Source organism: Armigeres subalbatus, chromosome 2 (genome assembly GCF_024139115.2).
Source record: "Armigeres subalbatus isolate Guangzhou_Male chromosome 2, GZ_Asu_2, whole genome shotgun sequence".
Taxonomy (NCBI): Eukaryota; Metazoa; Arthropoda; class Insecta; order Diptera; family Culicidae; genus Armigeres; species Armigeres subalbatus.
This window is the reverse complement of record NC_085140.1, coordinates 95,408,214-95,425,053: the sequence shown is the minus strand read 5'-3', so window position 1 is coordinate 95,425,053 and position 16,840 is coordinate 95,408,214. Positions and strand designations below refer to the sequence as shown.

The 16,840-nt window shown below is 35.9% G+C and overlaps 2 protein-coding genes across 5 annotated transcripts in view; one reads left to right on the top strand and one right to left on the bottom strand.

Moving 5' to 3' along the window:
• LOC134210117 (probable beta-hexosaminidase fdl) overlaps window positions 1-16,840 on the bottom strand; it is a 158,001-nt gene that overhangs the window by 38,844 nt on the left and 102,317 nt on the right. The window lies entirely within an intron of this gene.
• LOC134210119 (uncharacterized) overlaps window positions 8,327-16,840 on the top strand; it is a 62,692-nt gene continuing 54,178 nt past the window's right edge. Inside the window, exon 1 of the mRNA XM_062686144.1 lies at window positions 8,327-8,582. The gene's annotated coding sequence lies outside the window, so the exon portion shown is untranslated. The remainder of the gene's footprint in view (window positions 8,583-16,840) is intronic.

Sequence of the window (16,840 nt, the reverse complement as noted above, 5' to 3'; positions counted from 1 at the left end):
CCCCAACATTATTATTTAAAATTATCATAACAAATAAAACAAACAACGTACGACAATGGTTTCTTCAGCAAAGTGCCTCACAATTAAATAAGAAACATCTTTCTAGAACGTCATACAATGATAAAATTTAAAATTTATAGTTAAAAATATCGTTTAAAAGCCCAACTCAATTCACTGATTAGTGATACTGCGTTTCTTGTATTCAGCCAAGACACCAACCTTATATGGCGTTAATATGGTTCGATGTACCATTTTCGATCGCGACGGTCGATCATCATAAAATTCAATAGTAATCTACTAAGCTTTGTCCCCTGTCAAATGAAACTTGTTGCGAGAAAATCGGTTAAGGATTACTATATGAAAAGTTGTCTAATGTTTTTCTTAGCTTTTGTGCACACACACATACACACACATACATACGCACGGACAGACAGACATTTGCTCAGCTCGTCAAACTGAGTCGATTGGTATATAACACTATGGGTCGCCAAGGCTTCTATAAAAAGTTCGTTTTCGTAGTGAAATGATAGCCTTTCGGTACAATTTTGTTGTACGAGAAAGGCAAAAATGTAGTGAGACCACCCTATTGCAACAAACTTCAAAATAAATAATAAATTTTGACTTTGCTGAAGACATTTTGTTCCTAAAATATCATTTTCAAGGTGAAACTATTTTTTTCCTTTCCCGGCGTGGCCCATCGTGCAATTGTGGCTGTAATCCTTCCTTGAAAAGTAGGTGTTTGCCCGACATCAAGCAACGGGAATTAAGATTCTTCTTTTGGATGTGGGCGTTTGCCTAAAATATTTCATCTCTTTTTCGGAAGAAGTTTTCCGTTTCGTTTGTTCGTCCTTCCGAAAAATGTCTTCCATCAGACTAAATTTTCGGAACATATCCTCGATCTACTTTATGTATGTATGAAAAATACATCGAATAACCCTTTCTCTTTCACAGTTCCAAATTATGCCAAATATTCGTTATGCCAAATGACCCACTCTTTTGTTGCAGTTCAAAATTATGCCAAATAGACCTGTTTCGGTTTTGAGTTGCATTCAGCTGCCAACGCTAAGTCCGGTCAAATGATGGAGTAAAGTCACTTCCAACAGATTTCGCAGGAACTCGTCCAGCAAAAGTGGTAAAATTCTGCCAAATGATACAGATTTATAATTAATTACAATCTTCTCATTTCTAGAAACGGCAAGAGATCAATTCGGAGAAAACAAATATCGTCGTCTTTTAGGCACAGGGAAACGTACGGATCCCGTAATGAAACCATTGCATCCAACAGTGCAAAAATCCATCCAACAATTCAGTCAGATGTAAAGTTGATTGTTTTGATGAGTGACAGCATGTAAGTATTGCACGATTATTGACAAAAACATTATTTTACCGATCGTTAATCTTAGTTGGTTTGACCGAGGGCTCGACATGTTTCTGATGCATCATTGTCAGTGCCGAGTATTATCCTGACATCCTCGACAACTACAGGATTGTGATGACCTATTATTATGAACTATCAGCAGTTAATTAATATCTCTTAAATGCTCTAATATCTCTAATAAAGACATGTTTGTTTTTAAAATGTATTGTATCATCCATTTGTTTTGTTTCAAATATTATTTTTAAATAAAAAGAAAAAAAGAAACATACCACGTGAGTTAATATTTCATAACGAAAACTTATGAAATTTCATAAGGTTAATCAATGAAAACTTAAAGATAGCCTTAAGATAAACATAATATTGCATCATGAACAAAATTCATTCTGGTTCACCCAGTTCCATAAGGCAACCTTATGGATTTCAATCAATTTACTTGTGGCTATATTTCATAAGGTAAGTTAATGAACTTCGAAAGGTTTTTTGCGGCAGTGTGGTGATTATTTCTGCTTTGGTCAGTTGGAAAGTAAATCAATCAGTGCGCGTTCAAACTTATTTCGTATAGACTTAAAGAAAAATTTCCAAGAAAAAATCAATAAGGAGCAGTAAAAAAATATGAAAATATTCATGAAGAAATATAAAAAGCAATAAAACTGAGCTTTTTTTCCATAGATGATCCCTTCTTAAGAAGCGTTTAAAAGCTGAAGAGCCGCGAGAAGATTCGAATTTATGCGACAAAGTTATGAGTATTTAACTGAAGTGTTGTGTGTGTGAATTTATTACTTTTTTAGTGTAAAAGAAACGAAATTTGCCCAAACTACACTCCAGCAAAATGCTCTAATCTTTTCGCGTTTAACATTCTGTATTGAATTAATTCTGCAAGAACTGAATGAGTATTACAGTCCTTCGTTGTAAATTTTGCATTCTAACTGCAAATCACTGTAAGGTACCCAGGGGCAAGTGGGACCTAAAAAAACGTTGGTTCAGCAAAAATATTAACGCATACTTAGAAAACAGGGTATTTTAGGACATTAACCACGGATATATCATTATATGCTTCCGTTGTTGAAGTGTAGACGTGTTGTAAGCCATTTATTCAGTTACAAAAAATATTGGTAGTGACAGAAATAAATTTACCTGTGGGACCCACTTACCCCTTCAAACGGGGCAAGTGGGACCTATTCTGTTTTATACTGTTGAACGAAACTAATTTGAAGAATGTAAATATAATCCCAAGTAACAATTAAGGTTGTATCAGAGTTTTATAGCGTTCTTCAAAACTTAATCTCAAAACCTTCCATGCAGTCCTCGCAGTTTCCACAACCTCCTGTAGATTTCTATAAAACCATGTTACAGCCAGTTGGCCCAGTTTTATTGCAAACATTAAAACCTAATATGCGTTCCAGTTCAGAACCAACGGTTTTATAATACACTTCAAGTCTCACATAAAACATGCAACATAAAACCTCCTCTAGACTTGGTGGTTTTGAGAACCACTATATAACCATGATACAACCACTTCATGACTATGATACAACAACAAATAAGCCGATAATGAAACAGTTGTCAACTCTCAGGTTGATTATTTGTTTATTGTTTGTACTCGAAAAAAATATGCTTTTCTTCCTGCAATACATGGATTACATGTCAACAACAAAAATAAAAGAATTATTATCAGCCAGTTCAATAAAAGTTCATATCTGGCTTTGAGTGTTCTATGCATGTTGGAAGGCATGCCAGGGATTTTTCATGGTGAAACCATGATAAATAATCAGTATTTTAACAATGCGCTTCGTTAATTTGTTATTATTTAGAATTTTTCAAGTTTAATTAATTGCCTTAGTTAATTACTTTAAAAATAATTTCAATGAATAACCACTTTGGTTGATCAAATAATCAAAGCATTGTTCCTAAAACTTATTAGGATGACCAATTTTCCCGTTTAAAAGGTGAAACAGAAATTTGCATGATATTTCGATTATGAAATTCATTATTTTTTTCATATCGGCGACATTTTTTCGAATAAAACTTTGATTGCATAAAAAATGCCTCTATATAACCATCACTCCTGAACTGGCCTTATCTGGGCATTTCAAACACCTAGAGGTTTTATCTTGGCCTTTTTCAAGACCATGTTACGACTAGCAAGTTTTATCTTGGTCAAACCTAAAGCTTGGTAGTTTTATATATAATGACAACATGACAATGTAGACAGATATAAAAAAAATCATAAACAAACTTTTTCTGCCCTCGGCATCGAATGCAAGTACTTTTAAAAATAAGTATTTCAATTAAAAAGCATATAGTGGCAATTGTTAAATGGTATATTTTGTACCATAAAAGTATTTTACTCGTATTAAATTGGCAAAGCATGTATGGATTAAATACATATTTTCATACCCCTCATGGGCAAATGCTGTTTGAACAGTTTTTTGAACGACTTAAATATATAAGAGAACTGCTCCTGGATTTCAACTCATGGCTCCGATGTTCATCCCATTGAAAGCAGAGCAATGGAAAGGTATTTGATTTGTGATTTTTTTCAGCAGGAGTTCGCATGTTGACAAAAAGAAGCGAAGAAATTGGTGCCGTATTTCTTTACTTCCCGATAAGATGAATGTATTTTCAGTGAGTGAGATGAAGATCGGAACAGTTCCCTTATATAATTAACGACATAGAAAAACTGCTAATGTTTTTTTTTCATTTTCGACTGAAAGCGAAATGAAAAAACTCCCGTGGGTCAAACAATTTGTGCTGAAAATTTAGTTTCTATCCATAGTAGTAGTTTCAAGCTTCGTATTCCTATGCAGGTCTTCTTCAAGAGTAAAGGTCATATGTGGGTTTTATACAGGACTCTACGAAGCTTGGCAGCTTTTATAAGTCTTGATCAAAACCAACATATAACTTAACTGCTGGCCTTATGTCAGTTCCATTTTTTAGCTCTGAGGAGGAACACAGGAGCATTATAAAACCTAAAGAGCTGTGGTTTTATATTGGAATTCTAAACGTAGTTCTCAAGTACTCTTGCGGATCTAATTAAATGACAACTGAATAAAACCAAAATAAAACTTTAAGCATTTCTACATGCCGTAATAAAACCTCTATAAAACTAGCATAAATCTTCGAAGCATTGAGATTGTTACTTGGGATGTTCATGTAATTTCTGAGTCGTAGTATTTCAGATCATGGATGGAGGTTTATTGCTTGTCAGACTTTTGTTTTTTCAAAAAGAAAGGTATTACATGGTTAGCAGATATAAAAACAAGACAACAGCCGGTTTACTGTTTAATTGGCCGTTGACTGGCTTTCCATTAGCTGTTAGCTTATTTTCTTACCAAATGTGTAAGATGGAAAGGATAAGCAAATCTTTGTTCACCTTTCGAATGAATGTTTCCCTGTTTAGAACACAAGTTATTACATAAATTAGAACTTCAAAAGAAACGTTTTTATAGCCCCATTGATTATCTAAAACTTTGCCTAAGACACCAGAATGATCGGACAAGCCGTTTTCAAATTATATTGTTTTGAACATGTTCAAGGTGTTTTTTAGCTTAGGCCCTTATCACACCAGAGTTAAAATGGCAAACCAATGATGCAGATAATGTTTTTTGGTCATAAAGGATGTATATTCAAAATTTCAGGATAATAAGAAAAAAAACAAATATGAAATCTTAAAAAAAATCGTGGTTTCACAGAGAATTGCTTAAATGTCAATAAATGAGTAATTAGAAGATCTGCAAATCTTTTTCCCAAGCATGCTGTCAAGCAGTTAAGATGAAAAACTGCTAGCTTTTGAAGATTTGCGCACCCGAAAGCGTGATGCAATTTGAAATTGGATACTAATGCCAACATTCACATATTTTAAATGGAAAGAGATTAACCATTTCTTGTATTGAATGGTGGTCCTGTAAAGGGCCGATTTACCATCAAGAATGCGCATTTTTAAATACTAACAGCGAACCAAAATAAGAAGCAAGTGAAAAAAAAAGTATCTGCTACTGACATCAACGTCAACCAGTCGATAATATGCCGTTGTAACGTTATAGACGTCATCCATTCGATTGAATTAGTTTCATCGTGTCCCACCAAGGTGCGATTTTAATGTTGCTACCGATGACAACTTTTTGCCGTCGCCAAGCAAGTGTGTTTTGTATTTTGAAGAAAATTTATCTCGAATCAACTTTCTCTGGTGGTTTGGTAAAGAACCTATTTGTTTTCAGTAATGCGCATTTTCAATCACTAATCGCAGCAAAACTAAAGGCAGAATCTTGCGAGACAACCAAATTGAGGAAGACGCCACAGTAGTGAACAAATTGTCTGCAGCTACTCGGACCAATACTGACGCCATAAAATTTTCTTTAGTCTGTTTGCATTGTCTCCCTCCATTGCGCGCTTGTGATTCTGCTACCGACGAAAATTTGTGCCGTAGCCAAGTGCACCAAGTGCACTTTATAGAAAATTCATCTTGGCTCAACCTTCTCTTGTATAAAATTGTGGTCCTGAAAAGAACCCATTTATTTTTTATAAATGTGCATTTTGAATCACTAAATAGCAACAAAACCAGAGTCTGAATCTTGCGAGTAAATTTCACTTTTCGCCGAAGGCCGCCGCTCGGACCGATACTGACGCCATGATTGCGCTACCGACGCCAAGCGATGATGTTTGGTACTTTAAAGAAATTTCGTCTCGGGTCAATTTTCAATTGTTACTCTCCTCAATAATACGCAAACTCAGAATCTTGCAAGCAAATTTCTCTGAATGCCATTAATTTGCCACAGTAACTAGCGATTGCACTTTGGAAAAATCCCCACAGCTTAACTTTCTTCCGAATAATCCGATTTATTTGTTTAATGTCTGCAATCACTGTCAAAAACCGCCGATCTAACATGGATGACCAACACCAATACTATCGTTGCTGAGACCGCTACCGAACGCCATCGTCCGCTTTCCGTGAAATATTGATCAAAAATGACGCGCGCGTCCGAAGCACGGGTATTTTTATATATAGAGATAAAGAAGCTGTGGTCTGAAAAAAACATAACTTATATCGAACTGATGTTTTTACTGGGGATGTATGAACAGGATTGATTGGTTTTGAAACTTTACTGAGTTTGATAAAACAATTGAATATTCAATAACTATTCAAAAGTTTCAATAAAATTGGCAAATTTGTTAATAATTTTCGAGTTGGTTAATATATAAATATCTATGATCCATCCAAATATGAGGGCGCTATTATTGTTCAAAATTTTGCAATTTCGTGACGGTCCCCAATTTTGAAATTTTTACTTTACCCCATAGACATAGTTTACGCCAAAAATGAATGTATGCAGAAGTCGCCGGTTATGGATGCTACTTGTCTGAAAACCCTAAATATCTGGACATGGACGCGTAAGAGCACAAAGCATATAATGACCTTGGCGACCTTCGGAACAGCAGAAAATGTGGTACACTAAGCCGTCTAATTGAAGTAGTTCGAGATAATCGCGTGAAAATAGGACTGAATAAGTTGATCGAATCTGAAACGATTTTTTTAATTAAAATTTTCAACTTTGAATAAAAAAATAATTTCAGATTTGTTTATCATCTATTATATGAGATATGTGCCACTAAAACGCGAGGTGAGTGTTAGGTTGGCCATCGTGGAAGCCGTTTTCGGACTTCGAGAAAAAGCATTTTTGACATTTTTGGCCAAAATGAGATTTTTATATATTCTGATTCTTCGCCCAACTGAGCGAGATTCTGTCAAAAACACAAAAGAAATTCTTCGGAAATGTATGAAATCTTTTTCATTTGTTTGAAAAAAAAAAGCATGTGTACAAGTACTTTGAAGAGCAATTATGGAACGCTGCCTGCCGTTCCTGAACTGGGAGGGCGTTGAGTTTTACCGAACAATTTTGATCAGTATCGAAGAATATGAAAGATTCGGTCACAATTCGTTCAGAAACAGTAGGTATTATGTTGTTTAGTTTCAATAATAATCCTCTGCGAGCAACATTTATCGCAAAAATGCACCAAAATCGAATAAAAATTACCATAAATATTACAGAATATTTTGCAAAAATGTAGTGCAGACACATAACATACTGATATTTGCTCTATTCATCATGCTATGTCAAATGCCATTATTATACGAACCGCTTCGGAAAAAATGGCTGATGAGTGAAATGATAGCCGTGCGGTGGCATTGAGCTGTACGATAAAGGCAGAAAAACATCGAATTACCTTTATGACTTGCCACAGTCCTTTGCCGAATACTTATCCTAGGAATCTAGTTCGCACCAGACTCAACTGCACTGTGACACATTTCGTCTGCCTGTGACACATCCATAAAACAGCCTCATTCTGCGTGCATTTTTCAATCTTTATCAACAAGGAAGCCTTCGGGCAGACAAACAGCGAGTGCAAAAGAAGGATATCCGTGCAAAACGGCGAAACAACTCCATCTTTCGTCGTCCTGCTGCTACCCCGACCAACGTAACGCTCGTTCTTGCAACGCAAAGCCGTGCATAAACAGCAGCCGATTCCCGCACCAACTGCCTCTCTAGTGTCTACCGGATCCGCATCCGAAGAATGCATTGGCATTAGGTAGTCTACCACGAAAAAAATGAGAAAAAAATAACGGATAAACGGGTGCCACCCAAGCCGAACCACCCCCTTGGGCTTTTGTTGCGAGTGATAAGCAGCGGTTGTTACTGCCTGCAAGAAGGAGTGCTACCTCACCAGCCAGCCAACTTCGGGTCCTAAATGACTGAGCTTCTCGCGTGTTCGAGCTGCCGCCCGCCTCGTTGTTTATGCTTGAGTCCGAGCAGGAGGGGAGATGATGGGTGGTGCGCGTAGAGACTGCTGGTGATGGTTGGCAAGGATTGTAAGTTCGTCGGAAAAATGGAAAACAATTTTTCCGTGATCCTTCAGTTCCTTCGAAGGGAGCGCGGAGTACACACCGTCGTTGGTCGTTTTGGCACGTGTTTACCGATATTTGAACCAGTGTCAGTCAGTGGCTATTTTGGGTGTTGTGATCGCGCGCGCGGTATGTTTCGGTGGCGGTTGGTGATTGCATCTATCGAGGTGTCTTCTTCAGCAGTGTGAAAAAAAAACGTAATGAGTGAGATAATGAGCATTTGTTAAACCGATTATGTCGAATAACCAACATAATGAATGGAAACTGAGCAACTTCATACTACATACTAAACAAATGTGAAGACAGGTGATATTCCACTAACAGTATGACTGTTATTCCTCCGTTAAAAAAATCGGAATCAAATTATTAAATTAGTTGGCGTGGATTTTATCGAAAATAATTCGGAAATAATTGAATAATACGATAGAACCTTAGTCCTCCCAATTGCTTTTATTTTAGGTCAATCAAGAAATTTTGGGCAGTTCTTAAGCAGATGAAAGTTACTCGGGATACAGCAGAAATCAAGAAATGGTCAGTAAAAAGTGTCTAAAATTAATTGGACCTCCATTTGTCACAAGTTCTCTAAATCTTTACAAAGCTTCACAGACATTTCGCTGGAGTAACATACAAAAATGAACCACGAGAAACGCAGGAAGAATGCGTCTAGGCTCTAAATATTAAGCGACTCGAGCTTTGTATCAATATGTTGCACCAAAACTCCCATCACTCGAGATTGTTTTTCTATTCTGTGCCCATTTTGGACACAAATGTGTTTAAAACGAAAAATAAACGTCAATTATCTGAGCCCTCAGATCTTTTGTACACAAAGGTATACGTGGTTTGATTTTGGTCGATTATGACTATTAGTTTGAAGGAAACAAAAGTTAAACCGACGAAAAAAATCTTTAAAAACTCAAAGAAAATTTAAGTGGTATTTGAAAGTTCAGGAAATTAATGTATACCGTAAAACGATCTAGGTTGATTTATCCTTAGAAAACAAAACAAGAAGCTTCTGAAATTATTTATTACTCCAGTTTCATTCACTTATCAGAGCTCATTCCTAATTTTTATTAAATGGAAATTTAATTTAAATTTAAATTTCATTTACTACCCACAATCATAAAATTTGTCCCATATGAATCCTGATATCCAACGAGGCGAGGATGGGATTAATATGCGGTCATAGACAGTCTCATAACAATAATTCAAAAGTTAACAAATACTTTTAATTTCCATATTTTAACTTTTTACCCCCCGAATATTTTTTAGAATTTCAAAAGAATCCAGAGAGTTTGAATCTAAGAAAGAACAAAGAAAAAAAATGAAACAAAAATGCTTATCGGTATTTTAATATTAGAAATAATATAAAATTTGTTTAAGTGAATGGCAGAAATTATATTTGAAATTTGAATGAGTAATGCACAGCAGGATAGTCAATGACCTTGATGAGAAAGCGAGAACAGAGATATTCTCATTTTCAAGATCAAGAGACAAAATGAAAATGCCACCTGTCACAGTAGGTACAAGTACTCATGATGGGAATATTTGCTTTGTTTTAAAATCTAAATTTCTAAATTAATAATGATAATATTGTTACCGATTTTCGAGTTGACAAAAGTAGTGATAACATTATTTTAACAGAGACATTTTGTTTACAATACTGTGATGCGTTTTCGTGAAAAAAATATGAAAATATGACGAAATTCCTCCCATTGTTTATGTTTTCCAAGAAAGTAAGAGGGTGTTTTATGAAAATTTCGCGTAAATTTTCTCAATTAAAATGAAAATCTTAGCACTGATTCGGACACAACCGAAACTACGTTGTTTCCCGAATCTCTTCGTGTACTAAGGTCTCAAAATGACATGATAGTCGCGCTGCTATTCTTATTCCATCTTATCCGAAAAACAAATGGCCTCGACATCAATTTAATCACGATTGAAAGTATGTAAATAACCTAGGATAGGATGTGACAACTCAATTGAGACTGCCTTGTTGTTTTTTAGTCGGTTGCTCTGACGATGTGGTCGCCAGTGCAGCCAAATTAATTTGGTACAAAATCTTCCAAATATAATGTACAGGGCTGGTAGCGATGAATGCCGTTCAAAATAGTGACTTTCAATCCCAGAAAAAGTGACCAAATAGTGACTTTTGTATGAAGTTGAATATAGAGCTACAAGTTGCATCAGCATTGTTGCAATATAATTCGTAGATTGCAAACTAGTGTTTTATTTTTTATATCCTTATGATAACCTCATCTAAAATGCTATCAGAAATCAAGAAAAGACAAAAACAAGCAAGAGGTCAGAGTTGGACATTGACGATTGTATTCGTTGAATCAGCCAGAAGCTAGGAAGGTGAACATTAGACTGGCCCAGGATACAAAAAGTCGTCCGATTCTACGGGGCACCCCCCAGGATTTTGCCTTCGGGTAAGAAAATCATTCTCTGAAACTTTCAGCCTGATCGGTTATTGCATAAGCTGGCGCAATTGATTTGAAGTTAATATGGGGGCTTCAGCCGAAATATATGGGAAAATACACATCTGTTACTATTTCGTACAGGAAATTGGATGGAAAAGCCCGATTGAGCCCAGATTTGCAGGAAAGGAAGTTAACATGCCAATGAACAATTCCACATAAAATTCTACTATGATTAAATAAAGTTTAAATTAGTTTTTAGCTGCTTCATTTGGAATTTGGTTGAGCACTTTGAAATTCATTAATTGCCTTGAAAACAAGCGCATGTAATCGAAGGTAGCTGCGATATGTGTTGTGGCGCGCGTGCAGTTACTTATGTTTCAGTACGCGCGAAATCACGCATCGCAGGCACCTTTGATTGCATGCGTATGTTTTCATGGCAATTAATGAATTTCAAAGTGCTCAACCCAACTCCAAATAAATCAGCCAAAAACTGATTTAAAGTTTATTTAGTAATAGTAGAATTTTATGTCAAATTGTTCATGGGCATGTTAACTTCATTTCCTGCAAATCTGAGCTCAATCGGGCTTTTCCATCCAATTTCCTGTACAAAATAGTAACAGATGTGTATTTTCCCATATATTTCGGCTGAAACCCCCATATTAACTTCAAATCAATTGCGCCAGCTTATGCAATAACCGATCAGGCTGAAATTTTCAGAGAATGATTTTCTTACCCAAAGGCAAAATTCTGGGGGGTGCCCCGTAGAATCCGACGACATTTTTTATCCCCATACTAGGCTGGGCCACTCTAGTGAACATGGTACCTCGTATTAAGTAACACACTACGAGAAGGTTCTACCCGGCGTGACGGCAACGGGTAGATAGTTACAAGTTGTGGCACAAAATTGTGTTGATAATTATGTACAACAACATTATTGTTCAGAGGTTAAAAATACTTCACTATTCCATTTATTTCCGCTATATTCACTTTTGTATCAACAGATACGTATTTCGTTTTCTACTAGTTTTCAAATAACCTTGTAACATTTTCCACTATGACGCTCAAAACATTATTGTTGTTTAATATGAACTGGAAGTTTTCTGTATAAAAGCAAAATAATGAGATAAATAATCTTCTAAAAATTGATTTGGCTGATAATAATAGTAAGTACAAAAGATTTTTATTTTTAACTTTTTTACAATAGGCAATGCAAAAGTAGTGACTTTAATGACCATTTTCCGAAAAATAGTAACTTTAGTGACTTTTGGATTCAAATAGTGACTTTAATGACTAGACTCAAAATAGTGACCAAGTCACTAAAAAGTGACTCGCTACCAGGCCTGAACGTATCAAAAACTGATGTTTTTCTTTCCGTTCCATCCGTGAATGTTAATGCCTAAAATCAATAGTTTTAAACTCTTACAACCCTTTAGATAAATTTATATGGCGTTTGCAGTAAATTAATTTTGTGCCAAAAAAATTGGAACTCAAACATTTACGTGTTTTGCCTAATATCAACATTACAAACCAGCAACACGGTCAAACTAACAACATGCTGCCCTACGAAACACGCGCCGCCGCCAATCGAAGTAATCGATTGTCATTTTCAACCAAAAATCACATGATAATTAATGTACGATAAACATTTTAGATGTGAATGTGAGAAAATGTGAATCGTGTAAAAACAGAATCATGTGTACTCTGTTACAAAAAAACACATAATTATGTCGTAAGACGAGTTTGTACAATCCCATTTTATTCCACCACCTAATTGTACTTTGACAGATACGTATTTCGACCTCAACAGTAAGGTCGTCTTCAGTGTCTCGTACTTGACTCGACTTCGTCGTATCTGTCATGGTACAATTAAGTGGTAGAATTAAATGGGATTGTACAAACTCGTCTTACGACAAGTGAAGACATTCCACTAAAAAGCCCAAAATAATTTTCTTAACATAATTATAGTCCATTCAATAATTCTATAGCAATTCAGATAAAGAATAATATGTCAAAGTTCCAGAAATATTGCAGTTTTTTTTTCTAGATTTTTAGTACATTCATATATGTCTTCATATATGTAAAACGAATCTGTAACGAATCTAAACAGTAAATTCCTCAACATGGAGAAAACTGACATGGGACTGTGATGCGAATAGGGGCAGTTGAGTTGTATCGTCCATTGATGAAAGCCAATGAAATCTTCATTGACAAGGTTCTCACAGTGATGAAATCTTCATAATAGAAAACCAATTAGCAAAACAATAACAACATGCGATTTGTTTAGATAACTTGCGCTAAACAGAAAGGAGCGAAAAGTAACGTGAATAATTTCAACGGATAACACCAATTCATATAAATTTCTGAAAAATATCACCGTTTTCGAACGTATAAACAGGTTCTCTGAAACTGCTGTTAGTTTAGTTTTTAGTAGGGGAGGAGGTTCGGTTGTGGGCACCCTTTTGTGTTTAGTCCATAACTTTGGCCCTGGTTGACCTTATGTCGACATTTGCATAGCAATCGAAAGCTAAACTTATAACCTAACTACTAGCAAAGAAATTAATATGATTTCATCGATTTAGAAAAAAATATGGACAATTTAGAAAATTTGACATTTTGGACATTTTCATTTCGTGGTTCGGTTGTGGGCACCCTTGAAAACTTAGCTAAAAATAAAAAAGGATGAATAAAAACCACCCAGATTTAAAGGCAAGGAATAGTTTATTCATTCTAAAAGCCAGGAGACGCTAAAAAACTCAAATCAATTCACCTAGCAGTGATGATGCCTCCTTCGGTGCATTAAGGAGGATGTTGAAAAAAATCACATAAGAAAGGTCTGCCTTTCTCGTTAATTTCAAAAAATAATATTTTGGCCATAAATTTTGATCCCATAGTCCGATCTGACCAATTTGCAATAGGAAACAACGGGAAAGCATTCCCCGTCGAATGCAACTTGTTGGAAGCAAATCGGTCAACGCTTTGTTCCAAAAAGTGTGTGTATAATGACTAGACATGCCCAAAGAACAAAAATATTAAATAAACTCATTATTTCGAACAATTATGTCAAACTAATTATAAAAACTGCCTTAAAACGTAATTAAAAATAAGTTAAGAGACAACTAAAACGATATTGAATGATTTATCAATAAAATGAGGGTGCCCATAACCGAACCAATAAAGGTGCCCACAACCGAATTTCGCAGCCTTTTTGGAACGAGAAAAAAAAATTCGCGCTAAAATTTTGATGGCAATCGACATTGGGCCTCAAAATAGATTAAATTTACTGTGTAAATACGCATTAGAACTCACTTTTTGAATTAAATCCTTTAATTTATGACACTTTGAAAAAGGCCAAAAAAAACTTTCGTGTTGTTTTTCTTGTACGAAAAATTTATTTGTTTCTAGTTCAAAGTAGAGATGCCCATCCGGTTTGATATTGAGCACAAAACGTCATGCTATTATAGCAAACAAATGACGGTTGTCAGAATGACAGCATCTCTTATCTGTCAAAAGATACATAGGGGTGCCCATAACCGAACGGTGCCCATAACCAAACCTCCTCCCCTACTGAATGCACGTTACGCCCAATGATAGCAATTTCAACTTTTTACTTGTCATAAGACGAGACATGTAACTGTCCGATTTAATTCCACCATTTAATGGTGACAGATATATAGACTTCAAGGCCCACTTCCGACGAGATGGAAAAATAGAATAGATATGCAGCACCGCACAGTGTTATCTGTTACAAAATCGAGCTTGTTTTTGTCGCCGACAATGTCGCTGGCACTAAATTGAAGCAAAAAATATGTTTTTTCTAAGAAGCAGAAAGGAAAACCTTTAGTTCGACATATCAACACCATCCACATGCATTTTATTATATATAAAAAGAATACTTGTTCTTAACTATGGCGACGATTGGTACACTTACCCTACTTGTCATTTATAAGGCAAAACTGTATTCACCGATGAAGCACTCCTCGCGCACTCGCGATCTCAGTCTTCTACTTGTTCAAAGTTCAATGGTAGAATTCTACATTCCAACTGGAACACGGCCTAGTTTTCAACTTAGTTTTCTATATATCAGCATTTCTTCAGTTGATAATTAAAATCATGTTTGTGTGCGCCATTGCATGAGTAATGTGTATGCATCTTGTGTGGCAATAAATGCACTATACCCAGGTTGTCGAGAATATTTCCCATCAAAAAACATCCTAAGCCGGAACAAGTATCGGAATGTAACTGGTGCAGTCTCAGTCTGTTAATCCATTAACGAGATAGACAAAGCTCGTTGAAAGTTCACAAGAGTTGTCCTACTTGTAGGACGCTGGGATAATACGAGTTAAACAGAATACGCGACAGAATTTTGTACGCCGAGATCAGAGGGGAGATCCATCTGTGCTCTTTTTATAGATAGGAAATACGAAGCCATCCAACCAACTGGTAAGCAGTTTTTCATGTGAAGTCTTGTGTAACACGCCATTGATAGTTGCGTAAAACCTTCGCATATTAGCGAATAAAGGTTGCATTACAAAGAAGTCGAAAGATGATATTTGAAAAAAAAAATGCGCGGGAAAATATAGGGAAATTCTTAGGAAATAAGTAAAAAACTCTTCTCATAAATTCTAGAAGCAATTTAATTAAAAACGTTAAACAGTATCTGGTTGGGCTTTTCTTATATTGTATAAATCATCATTTCAATTTTAAATTTAAAAAAATCATTGAGGTGCAGATCAGGCTACCACCGGATAACTCGTTTCACTTCCCAAACACCATGATTCTGAACGACAGTCATGGGAAAAACCATGCCGAATTGGTCCAATACCGAACGTAATTGACGCGTTTCAGCTTGGCAATGATGGAAAACTGATCACAATGCAAGGAAAGACAAGAAGTTATTCTCCTACTCGACAATGCTCGTCCTCACGTCACAAAAGTGGTCAAACAAATTTGGAAATGCTGGAATGGGAGATCTTACCACCACACCCGTCGTACTCCCCGGATGTTCTTCTTCTGACTACCGTGCTGTGCCCTTATTCCAATCAGCGCCTAATTCCGTTCACGCAAGACAAAATGATAAATAATAAAGAGTTTTTGTCTGAAAACAACAGAAAAATATCCTTGTACTTTACTATGGTTATGTATGCATGAAATGAAATGAAAACCAGCGTCATTTTTAGCGATTAATAGTGAAAATTAAAAAAAAATGTTGGTCGTCACTACGAGCGCCATTTTGACTGTTTTCATTAACCCACTTTCTAAGAACGTCTGTCATCATATTTAAGCATTTTTAAGTGAACATTTGCCCTGGATTTCAAACACAGCAGCATAACAAGACAAAACAGGTAACACTATAGCGTATTACCAAATTGTTGCCTGTATTTTCCCGATAGAAAATGCTGAAAAGTAAAAAATATCTTGACCGGAATAAGGGTACATCTAAATCTACACGTTCCTTATTCCGTTCATTGGGTTTGGAGGATGGATTCCGAAAATTCCGTGTTTGAGAATATAATCTATGAGCAAGAAAAGGTACATCGTACATGAAGCCATATGAATAGTGAACATTTGAAATTCTATTCCGCAAGCAGGCAGACCGAAAGGAATTCCGTTAACGACTCTACTCGAGACATTTTTCAACTCGTGCCGGGAAAATACAGTTTTTTCAGTTAATAATTTAATGATGATTTATAAAGTGAATGCTGGACAATGTTAAGAAAGGGTTTCCGGAGAATACAGACAGTTTTAAACAGCACAATCCATATTTGCGGCGTTCTTGTTTAAAAGCTTTATCCGGAAATTTCTTGGCGAATTTCTATAAAAAAACACTGCCCTCTCTGAGCTGCAAATAAGGTTATGTTTTACCGGAATGCGTGAATACTTCGTAGAAGTAGGGTTATCCGATACTTTGAAGAACCGGAACTTTGAAGAATATTCAATTTGAACGAAACAGTGGTACGAACAATTCCTAACAAACAGAGGTTCAGGTCAGAATTAAAGGCCTAGTATCCAGGCTCTAGTCAAAACTACGTTGAGGATAAGGTGTAAAACTCCGATAAGGAATCGTATCTGTCCTTTTCTGTGGTGCCTAATGCAACTGGGCAGCTAGCATCAATGTTCATGTTGAATATATCTCGAATGGTAAGT